This window comes from Lolium rigidum, chromosome 3 (assembly GCF_022539505.1).
Source record: "Lolium rigidum isolate FL_2022 chromosome 3, APGP_CSIRO_Lrig_0.1, whole genome shotgun sequence".
In the NCBI taxonomy this organism is placed as follows: domain Eukaryota; kingdom Viridiplantae; phylum Streptophyta; class Magnoliopsida; order Poales; family Poaceae; genus Lolium; species Lolium rigidum.
In genome coordinates, this window is record NC_061510.1 from 221,504,906 (window position 1) to 221,513,936 (window position 9,031).

The window sequence follows — 9,031 nt, forward strand, 5'->3', positions numbered from 1 at the left end:
ATAAGTGGACGCGCGCGGTTTCCAAGAGACCTTAAACTTTTTGTAAAAAAAATTCCTCATTCCTTCAATCAATCTGCTCATTAATCAAAAAGATGCTTTGATTTAGGCGCTAATAAATGTTGTGCATGCTAGTAACCAATAAAACAATATTGAGAAACCAAAAATGATTAATGGAAGCTGAAATCAAGGCATGCACTAGGGGTCTAAATGTAAAAAATATACCAAGAAGTCTAGATGTACACTTATTTGTGGATTTTTTAGAAGGCTAGATGTGCACTTATTTGTGGACGGAGGGAGTATGTGTTACTACGTATCCTATACGACGATCATGTCCCGTGCACCAACAGAACAGAGCGGCTCCTGTATTTACCTTCTGCTGATTTCGTTGATTTAACGAAGTGGTCGGTTCCTCGATTGACCCACGCTTCCTTGCTCGTGTCGGCACATCCATGCACGGAAACGAGCTTCAATTTTTTTCCCTGCCAACTCAATTAATTACGTGCTCCTCTTCGCCTGTACACCACGTCATATATATATGTACCTGCTGCACCTACCTACGTACGGAAGTATTCAGCAGCTCGCCCGGGAAAAAAATGCGGCCAACGAACTCGTGTCGATCTATCATCCCACCACACCTACGTACGGTTATGTACGTGTGTGTTGATCGAATTAGCATGACGATCGAGGCATATAACTAGCTACTCCCTCCAGCCCTAAAAACTTGTCGCGGTTTTGATGAACCTAAACATATTTTAGCCTATATTTTACATAAATATGTGACAAGTATTATGAGAGTGCGGCCAACCACTCACTACGTATATATACACCAGTGGCGGAGACAGGGGGACCAGCAGGGGCCTGGCCCCCCTAACACCATTGATTTCTTGCTAAAAAATTATGAACAGTGCAGATTTTGGAAATTTTTGTTTAACCGGCCCCCTCAACAAGAAAATTTTACATTTCTGCCTCCGCCACTGATATACACATGCATGTAGTAGTGTATTGAAGCCAGCGGAGAACAAGGGCAGCTCGCTTGTGTTGGTGCCCAGCGATGAAGGGCCGCCTCACATTAGTCACAATGGGAAGTATCATACATTAGTATCATGCACATGATACTAGTTTATGATACTACCTCCACAATGGATAGTATCATAAGATAGTATCATAATATCATCATATTTAATATTTTGTAGAATCTCAATGCAAATTTGTGTACATGATGTATTTATCGTTAAATTTTCTAGTTTTACGTGCTATGATACGGTATCATATTAGGCTACTCATAGTGGGGAGTAACATAAGGTGGTGTCATGCATAAGTTACTAGTCCATGTTACTACCTTCATAGTGGAAAGTAACTTAGAGGTGGTATCATGCAAAGCCTCATTTATTAATTTGTTAGACTCATTTTATTTTGGGGTGTGTGATGTTATGGTAACATAGCAAGTTACCACATATCTCTCTTCCTTCATTTATTGCTATGTCATGTCATCAAAATATCTTAAAATGTGTGATGTTACTAGCTAAGTTACTCCCACTATGAGCAGTCTTAGAGCAAGTACAATAGTACCCAGTTAGCTGGCTATAAGAAAGTCCACATCATCAAAATCCTAGATGGAGGGAAGAGAAGCCAGGAGAGAGAAGGGTGCCGACGCTCCATCTATCGTCGGGCTGTAACACATAAACCAAAAAGCTAGAGCCCGCTTGCAGCCTTGTGTGAACGGTAGAGCTGGCTACATGCATTGAATACAAGTCCGGTGAGTCTTGCATGTAGACTGGACATTGCATGCATTAAAATATTTATCAATTCAACAAAGCCGGACTAATAGCCAGTTTATTGTATGGTTATGGGCTCTTGGCTGACGTGCCACGGGCATATAGCCAGCGCCGGCTTTCTTATTGTCCATGCTCTTAGATTAGCCCCAATGGGAGTATCATAAGTAGTATCATACATGCCATGTTGGCAAAAATCTGATGTGTCACATCAATTAATGAGGTGAGAGATGAGAGTAGTATCATAATATGATACCGTATCATGACACATAAACCTAGAAAATTTCATGACAAATACATCATGTACACACATTTGCATTGAGATTCTACAAAACATTAAATATGGCATAAGTATGATACCATATTATGATACTATGCATTGTAGAGGTAGTATCACAAACTAGTATCATGTACATGATACTAGTGTATGATACTTCCCATTGTGACTAGTCTTATGATAGAACACTCATCTCTCACCTCATTAATTGGTGCGCCACATCAGATTTTTGCCAACATGGCATGCATGCATGATACTATTTATGATACTTTCATTGTGCCTAGTCTCAAGGCCCGGTCTCCTCTTGCATGCATGCTATCCGGAAATTCTAACTGGAGGTCTTCTTGGGTGCACGTGACGGTAGCATCTAGACGAGGAAGGTCGCGGGAGAGGGTGAAGACGGGATCGAGGGTTATGTATATGGCTGCATATACTAGACGGTGACATGATTGTCGTATAGAATACGTAGTAATGTGGGTATACAGGTTTTAACCATGATCCTGAAGGGTCAACCTAATTGAAACAGATAATTAACTAACTAATTGATGGGTAAAAAAACTAGACTACCCATTTAAGTTTGGGGTGGGTCTATGAAAGCACAACCGTTTCAATAAGCAAAGTAGATAACGAAGATAACCACGAGCGAAACATTACAAGATATGAAATGAACACCTACACAACTAAGTTATCTTCTTCCATAGTAACAGTTTCATGAAGATAAACGAGTTCTTGCACCATAGTCGCCACAAGAATGGAGGGATTAATTCCTATCTCTTCATTTTCTGGCGATATGCAATTTGTGCAATGAGTTGTGGTTGTGGGTGCCTTCCAATTTGTTCTTTTTTTCTATCATAGTTTTACATTAAAACGTGCAAGTATACCTCATATATTTGCAATAGTATGAATCTATCTTAAAATACTAATTTATCAGTTATCATATGCTACATGCAAGAAAAGGATATGCTAACATCCCTCACATTACCTCTCAGAAAAAAACATCTCTCACATTACAAAGATGTTACTACTATTTTACAGTATGGAGTGATGAACTATGTAGCTATCAGCGTTGTATGTTTAGCTCATAGTTTTGAATAGCTGGCTATTGCCCGCTATAGCCTTCCCCGCATGGTGCGGCTAAGTGCATTAGCCGGCTAAAAGGTGTCAAAATACTTAAATAGCCAGCTATAGCTAGGCTATAGCCAGGCTATAGGTGTTTTAGGAGGCCGCAGCTATAGCATGTAGCCGGCTATTTAAAACATGTGAGGAGGGGCATGGAATCTTGTGTTCTCGAAAAAAGTTGTATTTGCTCGCAGTAAATGTCTCTTCGACATGTGGCTTCTCTGAATCTGGACGCAGATTAGAATGGAGTGGAAACTTTCAACATTTGTAGGACAGGTTGTCCGTTACTTTAATGTCGTAGTATTACTTCCAGCGATTGTGTAATTTAATATTGTGTACTTTGGTAGACATCTGGATCACGAAACAACTACAAGCCTGCACACATCATTGTAGCTTCTTCCTGCTAGCTTCATTTTCTCCTTGTACTCCACGATGTATATATTTGTTCTGGACAGAAGCAGACGGATAATTTCCTTTTTTCGTTTGGCCGCACCACAGGAGAACAAAACAAAATTATACGAGTATACATAGTATAGTTGTTGTGATGGGAATGAGGGGCATCGGGAGTAGAGCAGTTCAATGTATGTTCAGCGCGGGGATCAGGTATCCTATTAAGGTCTCAGCTTGGACAAGTAACTGGTGATTGTTTAGACCATCAGGATGATGTGATGCTTTTCTGTTGACACAATGGAGCTCGCTTCGGTATTCACAAAACTGAAGTTTACGGATCCTCCTTTTTTCAAGAACATCGATCAAGCTTGCCACAAAGGCTTAGCTCAGCCCCACCGCGCACACACCTAAGACTTTTACACACGCTTTCTTCCACAGTTCGAATTCTGCTCTCGTTCGGCCATCGATAGAGTTCAGCAGGCATGACGGCTACTTTGTGAAAGACGCCCGTGTTCCGCTCAAACCACAGCTCGCGCGCGACGAGTGCCACAAGCGTATCCAAGTGCTCGATGATCTCCGCTTATTGGCAGCATAAGGTGCAGTGTTGTGGATGTTGTAGGCCTTTCTGTTAGATTATAAGTCGGTTTAGTTTTGCTTGTATCTCAAGTTAGGGTTAGCCGCATTGGCCCCTATATATTCTTTGTAAAACCGAACGTACCAATTATCAATTTATGAGACAAATCATATTCTTTCATGGTATCAGACACCGATCCGATCTAGGGTATGGCTCCTCCTCCCAAACCGCCGCCGCCGCCCGGCTACTTCGAGCGCCGCGACGCCCTTATCACCGCCAAAGTCAAAGCTCTTGCCTCCCAACTCTCCACCTCCCTCGTGCTAGCCCCTCCTCCCTCTGCTCTCTCCTACACAGATACAATAGCTGATGTTACACCCTTCATCCCAATTACATTAGATCTTGCTGCTCACAACTATTATCATTGGTGCCATTTGTTTGAATTTCATCTAGGGCGCTGCAATCTTCGCGGGCATGTCGATGGCTCCGTTCCGCCTCGTCCCTATGATCCGCAATGGGTCAAGGACGATCTCGCCATCATCCAGTGGATCTACACCCGCGTCTCCACCGAGATCTTCAACCTCGTCTTTCGCAGCGCCGCCACTGCATCCGCTCTTTGGTCGGCTCTTCGGCAGCTCTTCCAGGACAACATCGACGGCCGCGTCACCAGCCTCAACAACGAGCTCCGCAACACCGTCCAGGGCGACACCTCCATCAGCACCTACTGCCATCACCTTAGTGCTATCGCCGACGAGCTTCGTGAACTCGGCGATCCCGTGTCCGATCGGCAGCTCATCAACATCCTCGTCGCCGGTCTTAGCAACGACTTCGCCAAGCAAGCCTCTTTCATCCCCATGATGCGCCCACACCCCACCTTCGCCGAGGTTCGCTCCCTCCTGCAACACACCGACACCACCCAAACTCGTAAGGCGGCCCGTCCTCAGGCCTTCGTCGCCGCTCCTCGCCCGCCGCCTCAACCTCCTGCGCCAGTGCCACCACCTCCCGCGCCTACGCCGCAGCCCCCTCTTGGGTGGCGCCCAAGTCCCAACTACAGGGGCAAAAACCCCATCTGGCGCCCTCCACGCCCGCCGCCGCCATCTGCGCCCGTCTACAGCACGCCGCCAGCGCCCGTCTACAGCGCCCCACCTCCCCCGGCTCCTTCAAGGTGGTGTCCCACGCAGGATCCATGGATAGGCATGGTCCAAGCCTGGTCGATGCCATGGACAGCTCCCGCCTCGGCCGGCACTCCGCCGGCATACTTGGGCGGCTGGACGCCCGGCATGCGCCAGGGCTACTCACACCACGGCCTCCTCCGCAGGCGCACTATGTTGCTCCGCCACCCATGTACGTGCGCCCTCTACACCAACCCGGGAGGTGGCCTCGCTCCATACCAGCTACCAACCATGCCCCTCGTGTCATCATCGTCGACTGCACCACCTCTCCTTCCTACTCCAACGCCAACCTCGGATCAAACCGCATTTCTACATGCCATGAACAATTTTGCTGCTCAAGGGAACTCAGGCACGGACTGGATTTTCGACTCTGGTGCATCTAGTCACATGTTTTCATCACATAATATGCTGTCAAATTGCACTTCGACACCTTTTTCATCCATTATATTAGGCGATGGTTCCACTATTCCAATCTATTGTGTCGGTCACACAAATATTCCATCACCCACCAAACCTCTCCTCCTCCGCGATGTCCTAGTAGCACCAGCTCTTATCAAAAACCTAATCTTCGTTCGACAATTCACTCGTGATAATCTTGTCTCCGTTGAATTTGACTATTTTGGTTTATCTGTGAAGGATTACCTGACCAAGGCGGAGATCGCTCGATTCAATAGTTCGGGAGACCTCTACACCATCCATGGCACCTCCACCGCCGCCCAACCCTCCTCCATGCTCGCCTCGGTGGAGCTTTGGCACCAGCGTTTAGGACATCCCAACACCGCCACCATGTCATCGCTCCTTAGTGATTTTTCTATCCCATGTAATAAAGACACTCATGAGTCTTCAACTTGTGAATCGTGTCAACAAGGCAAACATGTCCGCCTCCCCTTTAGCTCCTCCACCTCTTTTAGTACTTTCCCTTTCGAATTGCTACATTGTGATATTTGGACATCTCCACATAAAAGTATTTCGGGTTTTAAGTATTATCTCGTTATTTTAGATGACTTCACTCATTATACATGGATCTTTCCTCTCCGAAATAAATCTGATGTTCACACACTTTTTCTAAACTTTCAACGCTATGTAACCACACACTTTTTCCTCCCCATCCATTTCATCCAATGTGACAATGGCCGTGAATTTAATAACTTTAGCAATAGAGAATTATTTCTTAATCACGGCATTCTTTTGCGTTTTTTGTGTCCATATACTTCTCCCAAAACGGCAAAGATGAATGGTCCCTTCGCACTATCATCAATGACATTATCCGCACTCTCCTAATACACTCCTCCCTACCACCACAATTTTGGGCTGAAGCACTTCGAACAGCCACCTATCTTTTAAACATACGACCCTCTAAAGCCAACCCAAATACTACACCATTTTTCTCCCTTTTTCTCTCTCACCCGAACTACTCTGAACTTCGAGTCTTTGGCTGTCTTTGCTTTCCCAATTCCTACGCCACTTCTCCACACAAATTAGCTCCTCGCTCGGTGGCCTGTGTTTTTCTCGGTTACTCCGATGAACACAAAGGTTATCGATGTCTAGATATGCTTTCGGGACAAATCCACATCTCTCGCCATGTCACCTTTGTAGAACACGTTTTTCCCTATGCTACTCGCACACAACCTACATCTCCCACACCAAACCCACCATCTCATCGTACCACTTTAACACCGCTTCACCTCACATCTCTTCCAAACCCTAACCTGGCAGCCCCTTCTCCCACAACCCCTGCCCCAGCAGGCAACTCAACCCCCCCTCCTTCACTGCCATGCCCACCCTCCCCTCCTACGCCCGCCTCCTCCGCTGCGGCGGGCAACTCCGCTCCACCACCCTCTGATATACAACATACACACACACCCCTCCGCCTCACGCCGTTCCTACAACTCAACCCCAAAACGCCCACGGCATGCGTACGCATGCCAAATCAGGTTTCCGTCTACCTCAAACCCGTCTTAACCTCTCCGCCACCATCTCTATCTCCCCAATTCCTAAAACCTACAAATCTGCCCTCTTAGATCCCAATTGGAAAACAGCCATGCTTGACGAGTTTAATGCTCTTCTTCAAAATGACACATGGCAACTAGTTCCTCCTCCCACAGGTGCAAACATTGTTTCTGGCAAGTGGGTTTTTCGCCAAAAATTTCATTCTGACGGTTCTCTCTCGCTATAAAGCACGTTGGGTTTGTCGTGGTTTTTCACAACAACACTGCATTGACTACGATGAAACCTTCTCTCCCGTTGTCAAACCAAGCACAATTTGAACCGTTCTTAGCATCGCCATCTCTACATCCTGGCATGTTCATCAACTCGATGTCAAAAATGCTTTTCTCAATGGTCATCTAAATGAAACTGTCTACTGTCAACAACCCTCGGGTTTCGAAGATTCCACCTATCCCTCTCATGTCTGTCTCTTAAAGAAATCCTTCTATGGTCTTAAACAAGCTCCATGTGCCTGGTTTCAGCGTTTCTCCACTTTTATTCAAACTATAGGCTTTGCTCCATCTCATTCTGACTCCTCTCTCTTTGTCTTTCATACTGACACTCATACCACCTACTTGCTTCTCATGTAGACGACATTGTTCTTACTGCCTCTACGCAAACTTTCCTTGATCATATCATCTCTCTTCTTAGCACCGAATTTTCTATGACTGACCTAGGTCTTCTTCATCATTTTTTTGGTATTGCTGTCACAAGAGATTCTCACGGCCTATTTCTCTCTCAGCGTCAGTATATTCTTGATCTCCTCACACATGCTGGTATGCTCGACTGTCAGCCCTCTCGCACTCCAGTAGACACTACTTTTAAACTTTCTTCCACGGGTGATTCTTTTTCTGATCCTTCACTTTACCGTAGTCTAACTGGTGCACTTCAATATCTCACTATCACTCGTCCTGAAATTTCCTTTGCCGTCCAACAAGCCTGCTTGTTCATGCATGATCCTCGCATTCCCCACTTTAATCATGTCAAACACATTTTGCGATATCTCAAAGGTACACTCGATCATGGTCTCCATATAAACTCTTCCTCTTCTACCACTTTGACAATATATTCTGATGCAGACTGGGCTGGTTGTCCGGACAGTCGTAGGTCCACGTCTGGATACTGTGTTTTTCTTGGTAACAACTTGGTTTCTTGGTCTTCGAAACGGCAGGTCACAGTTTCGCGTTCGTCAGCAGAAGCAGAGTACCGTGCAGTTGCACATGCTGTCGCTGAGACGGTATGGTTGCGTCAGTTGTTATCGGAGCTTCACAGGCCCATTCACCAGGCGACCATTGTTTATTGTGATAATATTTCAGCAGTTTACATGGCAGGCAATCCCGTGCAGCATCGGCGCACCAAGCATATAGAGATTGACATCCACTTTGTATGGGAAAAGGTGGCTCTGGGACAAGTTCGAGTTCTGCATGTCCCCTCCTCCGCGAAGTTCGCGGACATGTTCACCAAAGGACTACCGACTACACCTTTTGTTGATATTCGTTTCAGTCTCAACGTTGTTGAACCCCACGTTGATACTGCGGGGGGTGTTAGATTATAAGTCGGTTTAGTTTTGCTTGTGTCTCAAGTTAGGGTTAGCCGCATTGGCCCCTATATATTCTTTGTAAAACCGAACGTATCAATTATCAATTTATGAGACAAATCAGATTCTTTCACTCTCCTTTCCAATCTATCCGCTGTTCGTAGACGATTTTTCATGACTACCCACATGTGCAACTTATAACCTGCG